Source organism: Monomorium pharaonis, chromosome 9, assembly GCF_013373865.1.
Source record: "Monomorium pharaonis isolate MP-MQ-018 chromosome 9, ASM1337386v2, whole genome shotgun sequence".
NCBI classification, from domain to species: domain Eukaryota; kingdom Metazoa; phylum Arthropoda; class Insecta; order Hymenoptera; family Formicidae; genus Monomorium; species Monomorium pharaonis.
In genome coordinates this window covers 856,597-877,265 of record NC_050475.1, presented here as the reverse complement: position 1 = coordinate 877,265, position 20,669 = coordinate 856,597, and the positions used below count along the sequence as shown (strand labels likewise).

At 43.6% G+C, this 20,669-nt stretch overlaps 1 protein-coding gene across 3 annotated transcripts in view; it reads left to right on the top strand.

The window, feature by feature from the left end:
• LOC105839743 (ankyrin repeat domain-containing protein 50) overlaps positions 1–20,669 on the top strand; it is a 63,562-nt gene that overhangs the window by 32,950 nt on the left and 9,943 nt on the right. For all 3 annotated transcript variants that reach the window (XM_036292413.1, XM_036292412.1, XM_036292411.1), the window contains exon 2: positions 1,262–1,309. The gene's annotated coding sequence lies outside the window, so the exon portion shown is untranslated. The remainder of the gene's footprint in view (positions 1–1,261; positions 1,310–20,669) is intronic.

The window sequence follows — 20,669 nt, the reverse complement described above, 5'->3', positions numbered from 1 at the left end:
GAGGTGAATCGCGGTGCACTCGCTCCTTAAGAGGAGGCAGCAAGCCCCTGGCGGGGTCCTGGATCCCGGAGATTTATGCCACGCGCGGATTCGTGCCCCTGACACGGAATTAATCTTTAGTCTCCCCCCGCCCCCGCGCGCGTTACCTCGCGGAGCGAGAAACCGCTCATTACTGTATCTGGCTTTGTAACTACTGTTGTGCAACCGTAGCGGATATAACTTCTCCTGGGCTGTCTGAGATTGTTACGAACTAATCGTAACTCTCTGCGACTCATAACCGGGATCACGGAAAGTTTTCAGCCGGGCTATCGAGCGACGAAAATTGCAGAGTCTTTCGCGTACGCGAATGTGACGTTTAATTAATTGAATGAATCGTAAAGCAGACACGGTTGTGTCTCACGGAGATAATCTCGGTTTACTTGCGTAAGGAAACGAAATTTCACGCGACGTTTACCTGTCTGTAACGTTTCTGGAATTGATAAACATGTAGCAACGGATGTCGTTTACTTAATTTATTTCTTCATTCTGTTTATGGATCGATAACGTTATGAAATTCTATTTTCAATGAAATAGTATGTTTACAATACCTGGGGAAATTTTTTACGCAAAAAAATATAATTTTCGTGCTAAGAAAAAATTACTTAATTTTTAGTTTTTTAAAATCTTTATAAAGAATTTTTTTTTGATAAATCTTGAAATACATTTACTATTTATTTATTCGAAAAAACTAATATTTACTTAACAAATAAACTTTTGTGTACACACAGAAAAATACATGCTGTAAGTTATATGAGTTAAGTAAATATTATTTCAAATATTTTCCAAGTTTATCGTAAGCATAAAATTTATTCAAAACTTATTCTGAATCCTAATAATTTATGACTCTAATCAAGAATATTAAGTTTGCTTATTATTTTGAATTTTCTTTAACGATTTTGTAACCTTTTTTAAAGAATTTTTTTTTAATATATGATAACGAGTTTTTCTAAAATTTGTGATAAGTGTATTTCAAGATACTTATTAAGAAAATATTATTTATTTAAAAAATTCGACATTTACTAGATGAACTAAAATAAATCGTTTTTTTTTTGTTTTTTTTTTTAAACAGAATTATAGAATTATTTTTCATATTCGTTAAAAGCGAATCATCTTGAGAGGCGTGATCTGTTCTCTGTGTACTTCTGCATGCACTCCAAGCTTTAATTTTAAAGGTAAATTTAAAAATCGCGACCTCTTATCAAACGGCTCGTTCTTTTTTCAGGTCACGAACTTCCCGGGAAATTAGTCTACCTCGGCGGACTTGTTGTTGGTAAGTAATTTTTGAAATCCTTCGAGAGCGGCGCGTCTCTCCAACTACTAGCGCGAAACTTATCCAAAACGAGTCCCGACGGTTTGCAGGAAATATTCTTTCTTTTTTTTCCTTCCCCCCTTTCTCTCTGCCGCTTCCCCTTTTGTTTTACGCGGCGCTAAAGCGGGAAACTTTGTTGCGCGTCGCCGCTGCCGTCGATGGCGTCGCGCGTGTTAAAGGAGTTTTGGCTTCTCGCGGGAAATTCGCGGTCCTGTCGTATTAAGCTTCTCTTTTTCTCTCTCCCCCTCCCTCTCTCTCTCTCTCTCTATCTCTCTGACAGCCTCGTGATAAAAAGTAATGACCGCGAAGTCTTACGGAGCCATTAAGATAGCCGCTTTTTCGCGGCTTTCAATTCGCGCGCGCGAGATCTTTTTATCGTGCGTGTCGCTACCCGGATGAGAAATTTTTATTCGACATCGGCGTACGTTATCCACGTAATACCATGGTATTACGCCCGGTGCTCCGGTGGCATAAATCAGGGGGTTTCTTTCTGGCTCGGTGCCCCTGAAAACGCGCGGGAGAGAATCGAATTATACTTTATTGGCGCCGTGTGCGAACGTTGGATCTTACGAAGGCGCGTCGTCTATAGATTTCGAGAGACAACACGATCGGTGGTTGGGGCGGAGAAGAAGGGGGGGGAAGGGGGCGAAACACCGTGCAAAAAATACGAAAGGTGGATTCGGGACGTCGAATATTGGCGACGTCGCGGCGCGGGGGTGCGACGGAGGGAATGACGAAGGTACGCGGCCGGAATCGTATCCGAAATTCACGGCACGTGCTTCTAACGTAGCTCCCGCAGGAGCCCTTCACCTGAAGAGGTTACCAGCTATTTTTATGTGTACCTATGTAGTTATCGAGAGGGAAAGGGAGAGAGAGATGTGTACGAGGTAGCACCCGAAACTCCGAGGGACCTGGAGTTCTCCCAGCTGTGTCGGGCGACGAGGGGGGTTTCCGAAAGGAACCGGGGCACAATAAAACACTTCAATCCTTATTTCGCCAGACGAGCACGACAGCTACTCCTTGTTGCTCCCTCCTGTAAAATCGTTATTTTCGACGTCAACTTCTTTTTTTTGTTTTGTTTTAAGCGCGCGCAAACGGTCGGTTTTCTAAGGGTCAGGGTAGTTTATTCGCGGGGAGATTGTCAGAGAAAATTCAATCGCGAATTCATCGCTGTCCGTCGACTTTCAAGAGACAAAGAGACGAGAGAGAGAGAGAGGGAGAGATTTTCGAGAGGCGGCCACGAGAGTTCGCTCGCCCGAGCATTAGCCCCTGGAATCTCTCGTTTTTCTTCGGTTCTCCGCTCGAGGGGGATCGTTGCCAGAGTCTGCCAAAGTCTGCTGATGATGCTGTCGAATGCCAGGAGTGCTCGTCGTCTCTCCCTCACGTTTGACCTTTTCGGGACTGGCGCGCGCGAGACGAGAGAGGACGAGGAGGAGGAGGAGGAGGAGGATCACAGAGCAGTCTGCTACCCTCCTCTCACCGCCTCTCCTCCCTCCCTCCCTCCCTCCCTCCCTTTCGCCGACGGTTCTCGTCGTCCACCGTGTGCCTGGTAACGGCCTTTATGTAACGCCCTGACATTCTCGGGTGGCCGGACCGACCTCCATAATGCAGAGCACATAACGCGCCCCGTTCTTACGCCGCCGCGGGATCGCCTCTTCAATCAGAATCTACGAGTGCGACGCGTGACGAGAGTACCCGCGGAAGGAATGCCGGATTCGGAGTTACAACCGGATTAAGGATCGATCATACAAAATGGAAAGAGCGGCCAAAGGAAGACGATGTATACATACGTATCTGAAATCGTTTCCCCGTTGCCGCCGAAGATTGAAGATATCATCGTCGCAAATGAAACTTCGTGGGCCGAATATTTTGTTTCTTTCTCCCCCCCCCTATTTTTACGCGGAATCATCCCCCTCGAATCCCTCCCCCTGCGAACAACTCTGCCGGCGATTAATTCGCTCGCGTTATTCTTATTACGTTTCGCGTAGGAGGTCGACGGGATTGATCGTAAACGCATTAAAGGATTACCGTGTCGCGACGGGGTAAGAAAGAAAGGGGGGTGAGGCTCGCGCTTCAGCAGGATGAAGCGAGATGCGGTACACCGGCGGCGAGACTCGTCGCTCGCCGAAAGCCCGCGTTAATTAAGGCTTCTTAGCAGACGAGACGGAGCAGACGACGCGTATGTAATTGTGCATTCCCCTCTACCTACCGTCAGCAACCTCGTCGTCGTCGTCGTCGTCGTCGTCACCGTCGCGAAGGCTTTGTCCCGAGAAACCAGACTGGAGATCTTAAGACCTAGGTTCGCCCGCACGCCTACGGACAATGGTAGTGCAGGTCTACTCGACAATGCAGCTCTGCTTATAGCATTTCCGAGACTCCGCTCGTCGATATCATCTACTTCTCTCGTCCATTTCTGGCTCGTACAACACGCCTCTGCCTCTATTTCTCCTCTTCTCTTTTTCGCCGTCCTTTTTAGTTGCCGTAATAAAGACGTAGGCTGACGTACATGTGATCGCGGATAAATAAAATTGCTCAGATCGATCTATCGAAAGCGATACGTTGCGCACGTATTTTCAATCTATTTAATCTAATCATATTCTCGTAGATCGAAAAAATTCGGGAGAATTAGCAGAAGAAATAAATGAATTATATATAGATATAAATAGATATTTATTAACAAGAATAATAAATTATATACACACTGAGAAAAAATGTGATATTCGCCACCATAATTACAGAGGAAAAAAATATATAAATTATAATCAGAAATATCATTTTTCTCGATTACATATTTCTGTTAAAGTCCAAATGGCGGCCCACGAGTACGAGTCCTTTAACTTCTAACGCATGCAAACAACCGTTAGGAAATAGCGGCTGCCAGAGGTTCGCGGGAGAGATACGGAGAATCGGTATATCAATTTAATGAAAATCAGTTCCTCTGGAGAGGCCGGAGGACTTTCCTCGCAAGTGTGATTGATGAGGCGTGCCGCCCGAGCGCATTCATTGCGAGAGTGTAGATTAGCGTACCTGTCGACGAAATGTATTACGGCGCGTGTGTCGCGAGAATAATAAATGTAATTTAATGCAGCGCAAAGCTGGGACGACTCTCAGTGGATCGTCGTGTCGCGCACATTTACGTGCGAATATTTGCGCTATTATATATCTGAAAAATAATTAAATTAAATAGGTCGCAGATACGCGCGCGTAGAAAAATATCGCGACGATCGATGAGGTCGTTAATATCACAAAAGTAATATAATTACAGTAGCAAAAAAAAAAGAACAGTAAAACATGTATTAGTAATAAAGTGAACCTTTCTCTTGTTTGGAATTATAAAACTCGAAGGAGATGAAACCATTAATCGCTTAAATTATTTCTTAAGTTATTAAATCCTGAAATTATTTCTGTTATAGAGTATCGAAGGAGAGTATCTTTTTTTTTTTATAACAATTTGACCGCTTGTCGACGAGAAGGAATGCCGCACATTTAACGATACGAGGCCCGAGAGATGGAAATACGCAAATCCACGGTAAATTTGTGCGCGATAAAGATCCGGGGTAACGGTCGAGAATTGGAATTGTTGATTGTATCCTGCGGCATGGTAAATCATGACGACGTTATTTCGGGAGGGGCTTGCATTATTCGCAGATGCGATCTCCGCGCGGCGTTTGGTCTCCGAAGCCCTTATCGTCCCGGCGATATCGCCCAGCGGAACGTGTGGTGTCTTCTATTGTAATAGGAGAAGCGAGTGGCGAACGGTAGATTCCTCCAGTAAAAGATTCGGATTCCTTTTCTCTTCTGCGCGTGAAATTAAATCGTCGTGTTGCGTGACAGCGAAATGATGACGTCCAGCGGTGAATTAGAGGAGGAAAACAATTCTCGTTTTTACGAAAAATTCATTTTGCGCGGTCATTGAACGCTCACCGAGATCTTTAACAATAACTAGTTCATCATCGAAAAAAATTTATTCTACATGAAAGAAAAGTCTATATACTTTGCGAATTCTCTTAACATAATTTGTTAAGTGAATGAGAGTATATGCATTTTTTCTTTTTTTTTTTTAAACTTAAACATTTATGGAAAAGTTCTAGAATAAATTCTGTAAAATCTCATCTCACTTATGTATCCTTGTAAAAATTAAGAACATCCACTACTGAACGGCCCTTCAGAAGAATTCTCGCAAAATTCTTTAAGTGCCTGTTTTTTTTTTTTTTTTTTTAGTAGAGTGTATAATACTGTGAAAATAAGAGCGAAGCTCTCAGGTTGAGAGCAAAATTTTTTCGGCGATAATAATTTTTCGAGAACGTAACACATGCAGTGCGCCAAATTACGGCGCTATATTATTTCCGAGAGTTATGCGCTAATAATATCGCGCCGGGGGTCTTTCTCGCCCCCTCCTCGCCGATCCTTATCGCGTATTCTCGTCGTCGACACTTAGGTCGTGCTACCTGGAAACGCACCCTCCAGGATTGCTCTTATCGGCATCTATCCCGCGTCGTACGTCGTAGCGACGCCCATTCCCCATCCCCCTTCCGCCTTATCTCGCGGTGGCTCGCGTGAAAACCCTCTTTAGCCTCGGCCCTTTCTTCTCTCCCTCCCTCCGCCACGCTAAAGACAATACCCTCCTAAAAAGGTAACAAACTTTTTAGTGGCTACAAGAAGGAGACCTCGAACGAGCTTACGACCGAGCTTTCCGCGCAGCGTTTCCGTCACATCTTAACCGCGTAAAAACATTCTGTACGTAAAGTGTATATATATATATACACACATACGTAGGATCTGTGACCGCCGGAAGCTTTATGCTTACTCTTAAACCCGCGCCATTTCCTCAAACCGTCGCGTACGAATGTGTGCGAGACGCACGTGACTTTGCATACGGACGATAAACAAAGGAAAGCAGCGGCTGACATTGTGTGCCAACGTAGATATAACGTTCCTTTGAACTGTGAAGATATATGTAACACTGAGATTTCGTTGTGTGACATTTGAAGCATGTTCATACCGTTAAACATCAATGAATGAAATTTGAACACAAATAACATTTTATTACTTTTAACTTCTGTTTGCCGAAATTTATTATTTTAACACAAAATACGTAGTTTGAAAAAACGAACTCTATCTTATCCATTGCTTTGCTTTTAATCTTAAAGTACGCAGACATATTAATGTACATACCTAATAAATTATAAATTAAATTCGAGTCAAATTTAACATTTACCGAGTTGTTCAACTTTATGGTTTTAGTATGATAAAATTATAGGAACAACCTTAAAAATTAAATTGAGTAAAATTCGACGTTAAATTCGAATTTAACAGGTGCGCGGTATCAAACGTCTTATCGTGCGCACGGGAATACTTGATCTCCGGACGAGTTCTCGCTTCCTGATGAATCGAAAGTGAATACGCGAGTATTATTGCGTTAACAGATAGGGATACACACCCCCGGGCGGCACGGCGAAGTTTTGCGGAACAAACGCGCCGGTATCGTTAAAGGGAATACGATAGCGCCGACGTCTACGTGAATCGCGGAAAGGCTGGTCGAATTCGCCATTAATAATCGACGAGTTTTCTGGCGGGGCCGAGAAATCAACGCCTGGCGTCACGAAGAGTAAGTATTCTCGGTTTCTCGCGATGGCTTCCTGTCGCCACGTCGCGCGTCCAACGAGTTCATTACGGTTGCAATGCGGCTAACAGGATTTCGCTGGTCGGTCGTAACGAGCTCTCCCGAGTCGTAATTCAAAAGTTGATTCGAGTAGCTGCAATTTATTGCCCCGACCGAGGGACTTTTTGTCGCGGAAGGGGCGGCGGGCGACGACAGACGACGGACGAGACGGAACGGGGGGAGGGGGAGGTCTCGGGGAAACTCTCTCCCCGCGATAAAGGAAATTGCATTGAACATCGTGGGCACGTGCGGCGGAGAGCGCGAAGAAAGGAAGTCTCCTTCGGGCGCCGTCGTCGTCGATATCGCCGCCCACGCCGCGCGAATTGACGCGCCCCCGAGTTGTTAATGCAGGTGCTGGGGCCACCTGCGCGCGAGCGAGATGCTCTGCTTCGTCCCGACTTCTCGAATCACGGAATATTACAGACGAAATTTTTAATGAGTCTCGACCCGCGCGTCAAGGACCGCCGCGCTCCTCCGGACTGACAATAAATGGTCCGCTAACGATAAATCGACGAAAAATTTGACGAATCTTAAAAAGGCGAAGGGGCGATTTATCGCTTTTATTCTTTCGCGATACGTTAACCTTTGTAGTAATAAAATAAATAAAAATAATACTTTCGTGTAACATTTATAAATTGTAAGTTAATTTCGACGTGAATTGTATTTTATATATAATATTTAAAAATGAAAATCATTCTTTTCTACAACATTATAAATTATAAATTAATTCTGACGTGAATTATATTTTATTCAAAACTTCAGTTTTTCGCCTTAAAATGCGTAACATTTAAAGTGCATAATGTATAACTTACAGATAAAAGAAACAGATCAATGAGAGAACGGGTCTACACCGAAGATTTCATTCGCGAAAAAATTTCGCAGGCGACACTCTCCGCGTTATCGCGAAGATAAGGGCGTTATTCTGGGGGAGTGATAGAAGGAGAGAAAAAGAGAAAGGACACACGCGTCGGGAGGGATGCGATCGATAACGGATTACGAATTGCATTCGGCGGGATCGAAAGTTACGATTTTGCACCGGCGGCGGCGGTTCGGCAATCCTTTCCCGAACTTGGCAATCCGCTTAACTTCGACTGCGGATTCGACTGCAAAACTTATCAGATCGAGCCGCGCCGATACGCAATCGCGTCCATATATAATATATAATATATAATCTGCGCGAAACACATGGCCGATTCACGCCTCCGATATTCGGAGCGCGCAGATACCTCCGCTAAATGTAGTTTCCGTGACTTCGCACGTGCGTTCGTCGCCGTCTAAAGTCACAAGGAGATCGAAACGTGCAAACTCTTGATGACGATCAGCACGAGGCACTTTTCTTACTATCTCTCTCTCTCAAAAAGAAAAATTCAAAACCGACGAAGTTCTTCCGCGCTCCGGTTTCCCAACGTAAATATGATGTACATGATACATATTTGCGAGACTTTCTGTGCCGTAACGCATCGTTAGAATTTCATTAGGGACATGTGTATAATACGCGCGGTCGGTCGCGTCTCTCCTCGCCGCCGCCCCGGCGGTTGCATCCTTCATTTCCGGTCCTGGGCGCGTTTCCTGCGCCCGCGGTGGTGCAGATAGCGCGTGTGCCCGCCGTTCCACATATATTTCCGGCATTCGTTCCCCGGCTTTCCGCCTGGAACTCCGCCCGAGAAATCATACGCGTTCTATCACGGTATGCTTGTGTGCGCGTGTGTATGTGTGCGTGTGTGTGTGTACGCGCAAGCTGTGCGAACTTTGGCCGATACGTTACGCGAGAAATGACATCGCGCGTTTGAGAACTTGTGCGCGAGAGAGACCAGAAGGGGTTGTTCGCGACAGTCGCGCCGTTGCCCTGCGAACGATAAATGAATTGCTTCGAGTCGAACCGGGGGAGAAGGGAAGAGATCATCGTTCCCTCCTCCGTGCGACGCTGGACAGTATCCCTGAAGTGGCGATTAATATATGTGTAAAATTGGATCTTTGAGTGGCAAAAATAGAACGTTTTCTTTTTGTTGTTTTAGGGGGCCTGTTTTGGATCTTTAAAGAATTTTATCGCGAAAGTATTAAAAGTATTGTTGAAGTTTGTAAATATATTAAATAATATTTTGCTTGATGAAGGATTAAAAAATGTGAATGTCTAAAAATAAAGACATCAATGAGAGCCATTTTAAATCTTGATTGTTGTTCTTTTAAAGATATTCTCAAAGTATTTTGTATTCTATTGTAGTATTTTATTATTACTAGAAATTATAAGATTCGCCTTCTTCTCTTTAATTTATTGTATCGTTCACTTATCAATTGATTTTTACTTAATATCAACTTAATTTATAGTTGTACATTTTGTTTAACATACGGTGTTCTCATAGTAGATTTTACCATATTTAAACTTACTGTTCTGATTTTAATACTTTCCTGACAAATTAAAATTCTTTAAAAAGAGCCAGTCATAGTCAGCAGCTCAAAAGCTACAACAAAAAAGATATACCGTTTTTACCGTTTGCCATGGGGCAAAAAACGTTTCACCTGTCGTCGTCCTTTCAAGCTTCCTTTCCTTTCTTTTCGCGACGACGAAATAACAACGCGCGACGCGCAACGATCGTGCGCGAATTTTAGAATTTCAGACCGCGCGCAGGGGCGAGGGGATGATTCATAGTGCCTACGGCCGTCTCCTGGTGCGCCGTGCGAGTAGTTACCTAACTCGAATTTACGGCGAGGGTTGGCCGCCTGGGTAAATCGAACAAGACAAACAAAATAGCGGGGCGCCGAAACGCGATAACTCGATCGTGCGAAAAGTTTATCGCGCAACTCCCTCTATCCCGCAGGGGGAGGGAGAGGAGGAGGAGGAGGAAATCGCGCGTCTCTCGCGCGCGGAATACCCGAGTCGGATGTTCGCCCAGGAGACGCGATGACGGTGCGCCGAGAGCGCGGGAAGCGGGCACAATCGGGGTACGGTTTTTCGGGAAGTTATTTTTACCGCATCCTTTCTCTTTCTCTTTTTCTCCGTCTCTCTTTGTAAACTTTACTCTCCGCGCGGGCGGCATGTGTTATCTCTCCCGCGTTTCGGAGCGGTTCTCTTACTCCGCGCCCGGGGGATGTCCCCGTTCGAAGTCGCTCGCGACGAGCAGCAGCGCGCGACAGATCTTCGAAAGGGTGTGCGGAGTGCGTACGAAGCGAGTCTTGCCCTACGTCGTTCTCGTTCAATAGACACGTTATCCGGATGTTTCGCATAATCTGGAAGGAAAAGGAAAGCTGTGTTGAAGTTTGGAGCAATCATGAAGCGAAAAATAAAATTTATTTTATTTGCAAAAAAAAAACCTATGAGAAAAAGCAAAAGACAAAATTCTGCAAAATTTATAACGACTGCTCCAGCGTTTTTTTGTGCCAAAATATACAAGTGCAAAGACAATGTCTAAGATTCTTGATTCTTATAAAAAAAAAATCACCGGTAATCACCGATGTGATTGGCGTTATCAATTTTTTAAAGATATTCAACATAAAGCTAATAAGAACGTGAAATAAAACAAGTGCGTGACTACTCAGGACACAATTTCACTTAATCATGCCATACAATATTTTATTATATACAATGACAATAGTTCTTTTGGCGGCAAGATATAAAACAAATATAAGCTTGTGAATTTTTTCGCGGCAAGAGCGATCTGAGAGAAAGAAATTTCTCCGGGCCGCGCGTCTCGTTACCGCGGACCAAAAAGCCCCGGTCGCGGTTTTGAGATGTTCGTTTGTTGCACCCCCTTTGCGGGGTGACGTTCAAAGGGGGCAACCGTCCGCCGCGCGCTTAAACGCGAGATTTGCACGGGAATAATAGAGGCCACTATGCCCCGTGAGAATTCTCGAAATAATTTAATTTGCGCTTCTACAGAGAGGAACTCTTCCGGCACATGGGCGGCCGTTTCACATTGCGCTTTTAATCTTCGCGCCCGAGGTGGATAGACGCTATTGCGTGTTCTATCGACTCGCTTCGTTCCCGCTGACATTATGCTAATTAGGTTAAAAGCCTTCCGGGGGAGGGAGGGAGGGGGGGAGAATACGATTGTGTGACACATACCACCGGCGCGCTCTTCATTTAATCGGGACGGCTAAGAGCGACAGAAGAGCCTGAATATTCATAGGAAAGTCATCGTCCATCCCTATTTTCGACGTACCATTTTCAACGACCTCGCGAAATTTTACAGGGGATGCACTTTTTTAGTCGCCGGGGACGCGTGCGCGGCGGCGACGACGGCGACGTAAAGTAGAAGACGGACGTACGGCAAATCGAAGTGTTTTAGCGGATTAAAAACACACTCGAGAGTTCTAATTAAAGCTCGCTGAGCCTCACGCGCAATTCCAATTAGGTGGAACGAGATTCATTATGTACGCTACGCGAAATTCGAGAGAGAAAACCCTTTGAAAATACCGCGCGCGCGTTTCCGCTTAATGCGATTCACGCTTTTTCATCGGCCGCGCTCGGGGAGATTCATTAAGACCACGCGGCCAGCTCTCGACGGAGAAATTTTGATTTTCTCCGCAGGACCTTCATCATTATTTACAGCGGTGTAACACACATCGTCCCCTGCGCTTCGAGCCGACGGTCGTACTGCCGCATCCGTTGCGATTCGCGTTTCATCGCGGAGCTTTGCATAGTTTTACGCAGTCTTATTCTTTATGCAAAGTAAAAAGAAAACATTTTGTATTTGCATAAAAATTTTCTTGGGTCAAAAGTGTTGCGTCAAATTTCCAACACGCTTGTGTGTTAATTTAACATGTCGTCATTGTGTTACTTAGGCTGTTATATGCTAAGTCAATATTAACCATTTGCAAAAGTTAAAATAATACAATTTATATGTAAAGTGAATAGAGAAATTGTGTGTTATTTTCTTCTTTATAATAAGTTATTAATGTGTAAAATGTGACATTTGTTTGTTTCCGCCGAGACTTTTAATACATAAAATGCCAATTTAACATTTAAATTTTATCAAACTTATAACTATTTCATTTAAATGTTAAAATAACATTTTATTTTATGTAGATTTAACATATATTATGCCTATGCCAATTTAACATAAACTTCGGTTCTTGACACTGTCCAAATGTTAAATTGTGTTAATTTCTTAATTATTTATGTTACTTTTTAACACATTTATTTTATGTATTAAATTGACACAAAAATTTAAATACGTAAATTGGAAGAAGAAATTGTAGAATGTGTTAAATTAAACAAAATTTTTTAGAGTGTGTGGTAAAGTGTTACTGAGAATTTTTGAACGCGACGAGGATAGAAGGAATTCCTATCCTCGGCGATAAGCGTGACGATGATGAAAAGTACAGTGGGATTTATCGCGGTCAATTAAATGCATAATACGCATGCGATACCGAATCGCATTTCCAAGCATTGTATCACTCTAAAGCAGTCTTTGAATTCGCGTATAATCGAGAGGTGTGTCAGGACTTTCGTCTCGAATTCAAGTCGAGAGCCGCTCGTCCGAGGGATCGATCGTGTAATTTCACGTGAAACTTTTCATGTTTGATACATGCGTAATATTTCTTCTGTCAGTGCAATACCAGCAAGAATTTTTTTTCTCATTAGTATTGCATCGACAGAAAGGCTACGCATGCGTGAAACGTGAAAGAAACTGTCGAGTGTTTCACAGATCAGGTAATATACATTTATCTTTATTCAAAAATAATTTTTACGAGTGAAAATGAGAACAACCTCCTGCAAAGAATATAAATTAAATATATCAATATCTTTAAACCAAGAATTAGTAGAATATTTTAATACTATTGTCATCAAAACAATCACATTTAGATGACTATTATGATATCGAAATAAAAATATAATACTTTGCTGAAATTCAAAATTATCATACTCTTCAAAGATTATATGTTCTTGTTTACAGATAAGAGTAATTGTTGAACCGATACTTTTTTTTTTATGAAAGCAAACGACAGGAAACTCAAAATTGGAATTGGTCTCTGACAACTCGTACGAGATTGATGAGCCCAAAATAAACGCCACAGCTGCAGACCGCTGCGCCTTTCGACAATTCTGGCGTGCAGAGCGAACGAATTCACGAGCGAGGGAAGGCGAGATGGAGAGAAAGGCGGCGATAAGCGCGTTAATTTCGTATAACTTATCCGCGCCCCCGAACTCCGCGATCGCGCAGCTATACACACATACGTACGTATAATACCGCGAGAGGAGCGACCATTGAATACCACCGGAAACCGGTTTAAGCGCTCCGCTCGGGGATATGTGCATGCGTGTGCATGTGTCGCAAAATTTATGCACGCGCCGCCGTGTGTCGACGACGCGTTCGTACTACAAAGGCGGGCCGGAATTAATTGCCGTGATTAGACGACGCATGTTGCACGGTGCGCGCGGATCGCAATCGGGAAACGGAAACTGGGAAATGACACAATAGCCCCCGGGCACAGCAGGCATGGATCTCTCTAATCTTCTTTCGGAAGCAATTCGCGCGCCGTATGTTTCTCGTTTGTACATGCGTATGAAAGCTCGCCGTGAGGTTGCAACGCGTGAGCGCGCGCGAGAGAGAGAGAGAGAGAGAGAGAGAGAGAGAGAGTGTTAAAATGGAAATTATATGTCACCCATATATTATACCGCAGGTTTGTTCAAAAGCTGCTCCGTCTGAATGTGTTTGAGGTAGAAACGTGAAACGGTTTCCCGGCTGGAAATTAATTTCCATCGACGGGCTCTCTGAATATTTAATTATATAATAACTCTGCTAATTATGTAATAATTATATAATAATTCCGTATTATGAGACGAAAACGCTTATTAAAAGAAGATAATGTGCAACTTGTGTGTTGGGCAATGAAAGAAAGAACCAACTACGCGGAGGAAATTAATATCGCGCTATGCGCAGCGAGTTCAATACTCGCGATTAATAAAAAAATTTGATATCTTTGATATAAAGGAGTCTTTTATTTTGGATATCCGTTCCGCAGTAATATACGCGCAGTGGCGCGCGATAATATCGTGCCTTTGACGACTTCATTTGGCTATTTATATACGCTCGAATGTAAAGGCGACTTGTCGTTTCGCGTTCTCTGTAATCATAAAACTCTCGTGGCAGCGCGCGACGCTGGTATACGTGTGTCCCCGCTAAATAAGGAGCGAATGACGCTTTCGTTTTCGCTTAAGTTCGGTAACATTCGCGTTTTCATGGAGTGCGAGAGATAACGGAGGCGGAATTCACGCTCCTCGAGTCCTCCGGGGGAGGACACGTCCGCATGATGTGCATGACGTATCGAAGTGTACTCGACGGTTTTTTTTTTGTTTTTTTTTTAAATTCAATTCGATACATGTAAAGTGTAAACGAATAAGTATCGAGTGTTTATTTTTAAAAGTTTACATAAACATGGATTCAGGAACATTTTTTGAGATGAGAAAAAATTTATTATTGTACACCTTGAAGCGGGAAACCTAACAGGAAAAATGTTTTAAACAAAAATTATATATGATACAGAAGAGGAATAAAATTAATTTTTAAAAGAATTGATTTTTTTACATAAAGATTTTATTTTTAAATGGAATTATATGATTTTTACGTAATATAATTCATGCAATTATATTCCGAATATAAAAAATACTAAACTAAAGCTATAAGAAAGTCAGTTTGCGAAACATTTTGTACTTTATTCTGGAATACTTCGACATAAAACCAGTTGCTTCGTTTTCAAGTTATTCTATCGCGTTTTTCGATACGATCCTATCTATCTGAGAAATGAATTTCTAGATTTATGTTTACATGAATTTTTTTTATTTTACGCTCTAGGGAATACATTTTCAGAATATATGTATATATTTGACACTTGTTCGCCTACGCTTTTACACCCTGTATACGTTTTTCTGCGTGTCTCACATATGTCGAAGAGGCGTTTCGCCTAGATTGCATCCACCGTGCGCGATGCTGACGCGGTAAGATGCGGCACGGGGGACCTGCGGAACTCCTAGTCCCCTGCAGTCTCAGCCCGGCGTCTACGTTTCCGCACTAATTGGAATGCAATTGCAAACGGAATCGGTCCAGCGGGCACGTACCCCTGACGTGAACGGATTAAACGACGGTCAGCTCTATTTTGCGGGCAAGTTCGCGCACGGCTTTACGCCAACGGAAAGTTTAATCCGCGCCGTTCCCGGAGAAAGAAAAAGAGAGAGAGAGAGAGAGAATCGACCTCATTTACCCGAATGCGATTTCGGATTACGTCCTTGAGAGCAGGAGGAGGAGGAGGAGGAGGAGGAGAAGCAGCTTCTCGCCTGATGACGTAACGGGAGATTTGCACTTTGTCAAACCCACGCGTACATTAAGTCGACAGCGCGTTTATCTTCGTCGCCGAAAAAGAAGAAGAAGAGGAGGAAATCTGGAGATGTAGGAAAAAGGTACCAATGTATGCTTCTTATATCAGCGAAGAGAATTTCTAACAGAAACATACTTTACCTCACAGAAATGCTCGAGGCGCGAATGGTTTAAAGGTGCTTACAAGACGCCCCGCGAATTCACCTTTCGGGAAGGCGGTTTCCAAGGTTTTCGCTCATATCGTTGATGCGACGTCGCAAAGGATATTTATTTTAAAGTCGGGAAACGCAAATGCTCGGTGATTGCGCGCTCGAAACAAACGCGCTGTATTAATCTTCGCGCGCACGCGGCGAAGATGTTTTTAACTTTCGTCTGCGGGATTTTCTCTCGCTGAAATATGAAACGCGTTCGTATAAAGGAGACGACTCGCCCATTTTACGACTCGAAATACAAGACCGAAGGAGGACGACATATATATCTCTCTCTTTCTCTCTCTTTCTCCATGCAGGAAGAACTTCCTGTGTCTTTAAACGAGACTTCTGGCACGCATGGCTGCGTAGGTGCTAGGCCAGCACGCGTGCAGCCCGATGTATAATGCATTCGGGTGCAACGAGTGCAACGGAGCAGCGCCGTGTGACCGAATTAAAAGGGAGGGATGAATCGGAGGTGTCTCTTTATGTCTGCTTGTTGTTTCTTCGAGCCGAACGGAAAAATTTTTTCTCTACCAAAACTGCGCACTTTGATAATTACATATGTGTTTTGATTATTTCTTCTTTAAAATAATTTCTGCTTTAATCTTTGTTAATTGATTTTCGCACAGTAAGAATTGATTTATTAATGGTTTCTAATCTATCAGTAGCGCAGTCTTATTTTCTGTTTTATTATGTTTATTATTATTTTGTTTTTAACGTAAGTTACCTGGATGGCATTTTAATTCGATGTTGAAGCTAGTAAGATGAGATAGAAACGCTAGAAATAAAACGAGAGAGATAACAAATCAAATGTAATTAAATCTAGAAGAAAATGAGTTCTGAGGTAATCAATGAATGGAAGGTAATATAGCTGTTCTACATCTTGTATTTTGTAGAATATATTTGATTATGTGATATATATACATTTTATTTTATTTTACTTTTCAAATCATTATTCTGAAGTATTTTTCTTCGACGTCGAGCACTTAAGTACGGCAGATAATTATTCCACGGGTACCGCTTGACCGACCTGCCGGTGTCTTGGCCTTTCTCGGATTTAGTTCTAAATTCAGCTTAACCCAAGCTTCCTTTGAATATATATATATATATATATTTTTTTTTTGCTTCCCTTCGCAATTCCACACCGCTGCTCCTCCGCGATCCGAAGTCTAGACGAACTTTTTGTGTAATATCGGAGAGCGGTTGCGCTTCTCTTGTACATTCAGAACAAACGACGAGATCATTCCACCTTGAGAAAATCACACGCTTTTATCTCCATTTCTGCTGCCATCGCGCGATGAGAAATGGGGGGAACGCGTCTCGCCGGCCGTTCGCTGTCTGGTCGGCGATCAAAATTGCGCCACTATTTTCCGACGTAAGCCGTCGTGAGTTTCGCCGAAAACTTTTCTTTCGAAGGTGAATTAATAACAGAGAATTATATGCGAATTTTTGCAAGTGAGATAAAATAAAGTAAAAAAAAAAAACTTGCTTGATGTGCAACGCGAAAAGCTACGTAAATACAATAGAGAGAAAGTGAAAAACAAATCAAACAGTTTTTTTCATCGTCGACCACGAGAGAACAAATCTTAATTGCTAAAATTGAAAATTAAAAAAATAAAAAAAACGCGAAAAACGACCCTTTCGCGTTTATTATTATCCGCGCGAGAGAAAAAAAAGAATCACTTTTCTCCGTGGCTCTGTTTGTCTGTATTTTTTACGAAATGAATCGTGCTACCGTTTATCGATGACGACGAAAATCGATCGGTTAGGGGTGCAAGACAGACAGGGAGAAAGCATAGCGTGAGAAAGGAAACATCGGGCGCTGTTCCCTTTCCCTTCGATCCCCCTCTTCTCGTCAGCTTATAACCGTGACGTTTCCAATCCCTTCTCTCTGTCGCACACACAGGATCGAATAAAATTATTCAAATCGTCTTGCGCCGTTTCAATTCTTTTGAACCGAACGAAATATGTAATAGACATTCCCATAAAAAAAAAAGAATGGAAAAAATGGGCGGCGCTCCGCTCCTCGGTTATTGACATATAGGCTTCTGTCGAAAGAAATTTCTCCCAGTAATCTTATTTTATTGCGACAATCAGTTTCTCGAACTAAATTATTCAAATCGTCTCGCATCGTTCTTTCAGGTTTTTTTTTATATAAAGTAAACGAGACATGTAGGCTGGGAGGAAAAAATGGGGGTTACAGTTAACATAATTTAACGATAATTTATGATTATTTTTGGTGCCAACTATATTATTTTACAGTTTTTTTAACCATGCCGATTGCAGCTGTTATTATTACTAAATAGCAAGCGAATGTTAAAAAATGTTTAAAAAATTATATTTATTATTATTATGATTCTATTTACTGTATAGAAATCTATTTAATTATTTTAGTAATTATAGATTTCTATACAGTAACACAAATATCAACACAGTAGTCACAAGTATCAACATTTTTTTCTTAGTGTAACAGATATTTTTACAGGAAACCGAAAGTAGGCAGTGGGCTTTGTTCTCGGGTCTTTATAAACTTCTGTAGAAAAAAAAAAAAACAATTTGCCCATTGATAGAATCCTGTTTTATTGCGACAATCAATTACTTTTTGAATAGGCACAGTCAATAGTTCAATACATTCAATTATAACGAAAAAAATAAAACGCAATGTGTATTCAAAGCAATTGCTCAGTGTGAAAATGGTGGCAAAAAGGCGCGAATATTTCCAGGGCGCGACTCGCAATTTGCCATCAGTGTCGCGCGATTAAAATTTTATTAATTGTCCCCATTAAAACGGCCTAGTGGAAAATGAATGGTTTCAATTTTGTTACGCGCTTCCACGTCGAGGAGTTTTAATTGACCGTGAGAGCGTGGTGGGACTTTCCTCTTCTTCGTGTGAAGAACAGGTTCTCGCCTCGTCGTCCCCGGTTTCTCTCGTCCACCACGGTTCGCGTATCATTCGGCCATAATGATCGTCGGTTACGGATTGGGGAGGGGAGCGAGGCAACCGAGGGGGTTGTCGACGGTTGCATCGGGGGCGACAATGCCACGCGCCGTGCGCGCATGTTGACGGTGTCATCTTTATGGCGTTGTGTGTATGCCTCCGTTATGCATCTAATAATAAACGGGTCGGCGGCCATTGTCGGAATATAGGTCGAGCCTTCTGGCATTTACCGCGAGCGAGGCTTCGTTTACGAAACGTCAGTTTCGCGTCGGTGTATGTAAGCGTGCATTTACCTTACCGTGAATCTTCGAGTCACCTTACAAGTTCCGTGACAAAAGTCGTCGTCGTCGTCGTCGTCGTCGTCGAGTGAATGTACCGCGACACAGTTATCAACTTCGCGCCTGGGAGACGGGGAGGGTTGGCAGTCTCCGTGAAGAGCTCATCGTAGAGAAATAAATCAAGACGCACCGACAGGAGGAAACGTCCTTTCTCCCTCTCCTGAACCCGAGTGACGATATTACGCGCGGTGATCTTCCCTTTTTTCCTTTTTTAAAGAAGTTCCACGCGACTCTTTCTCTCTCTCTTCCCAAAGTTGCGGACGTTCGCGGAACTTGGCCCGAACAAAGTTCCAAAGCGGGCAAATCAGGAGAGCCGTTTGTCTCCATTAATTTCAGGCGGATTCCACCTTTAGCGGAATTTTAATTTGAGCCTTGGCTAGAACCCGAAGAAGACCGTAACTAAGCAGTTGTCCAATTAAGAAAATAAAGGGAAATGTATATCGGAGCGGGGGGGGGGGAGGAGGAGTTTGCCGCCGCCGTCCGATTGCCTCTCGGTCGGCGGATAAACGCGAAATTTATCGCGCCAGTTCCCCGGCCAGCTCCACGAGTTAGATTTGCGGTCCTTCGTCCTCCGTTCTTCGTGCGTTCGCCGGGTCGACGTGCCCCGAGCAGCGATCTTTCGTTCACATCCACGGCGCGCAGCAGCCACGCCGTATACGTGCATAGGTGGTGTACGTATGTATCGGTTGGCGTGTGACAGTCGGATTTGTGGCTTTCCGCGAAAACCGTTTTCGCGTTTTCTCGCGCAGCACATTTTACCAGATTGCGAGGAAGAGAGAGAGAGAGAGAGAGAGAGGGAGGGGAGGGAGGGAGATCGCCGATGATGGCGATGGTCAGGAATGGTCGTGTGGCAATTTCGTCGCGCGTAACGCAATTATACGCTAACGGTTCCCCGGGTATGTAATCGAATCGATTCGCGATACGCCGCGGGAATGTATTTATAATTTATCGAAGCGAGAAAAGAGAGAGACAGAGGGGAAAAAGAGGGCACATCTGATAGCGGAAACCGAACGTCAGCGAACCGTTCTTTTATCAGAATCTTAAGAACGTCGCGCGGCTTAAAAAATAAAAACCTTCAGGGACGAACTTCCGTCCACGTCGATAAAAATCCGTCGCGTTAAGCGCGTAAAGATTGCGCTCGCTCGCCACGCGATACGCGGTTATTTATCCGTCAGAGCGCGATAATAAACGCATCCGGCGGAACGCCGATGAGCGCCGAGAAGGAGGAGAAGGAGGAGGAGGTCGTCGAACCTTCCGTCGTCCTCCTCGTCGTTCGTGTTAGGATTATTAATTATCGCATTAATGGACAGCGGTGCTAATCTATCTTGCTAAACGGAAGACCGCGCCGTCTTAAGTTAATATCGCTTCACCTCCGGGCGCCAACTTACGGGATACGGATAAGGAACGATTAAAGTCTCGGAAGGTGGGCCGTCTGGCGGCGGCCTCCAGAAGGGAAGCTCAAAGATTAACACCGAGCGAGTCAATTAGACGGTTAGTTGGACCGGCTAATTGGGATCGAGGCTCGGAAGAGTGAGGGTGGGAGATCTTTTGAAAATCTGCGGGAGGTATGTCGAGATTGCGTGTTTAATACGGGAATAGAAGTACTCTGAATTTACTTTACGGGCCGCCGCTACGTTGCAGGGTTTGTCGTGCTGCTGCAAAATCGTCCCGCGCATTTGCGGTAGCGAACTGGCGTTCGAACAAGTTCAGCGAGAGTACTTTGCGCGTGCTTTATCGTTGCAGTAGATTTAAACGCGGATTTTCCTCTGGTCTTGTCAGAAACGGCAACCTATTAAGGCAACCCCGAGTGGCGAGAAATTAGGATTTCACAGTTTCTAAGCGCTCGTGCGAAATCGTGGCAAACGCGAAGGCGAGACAAA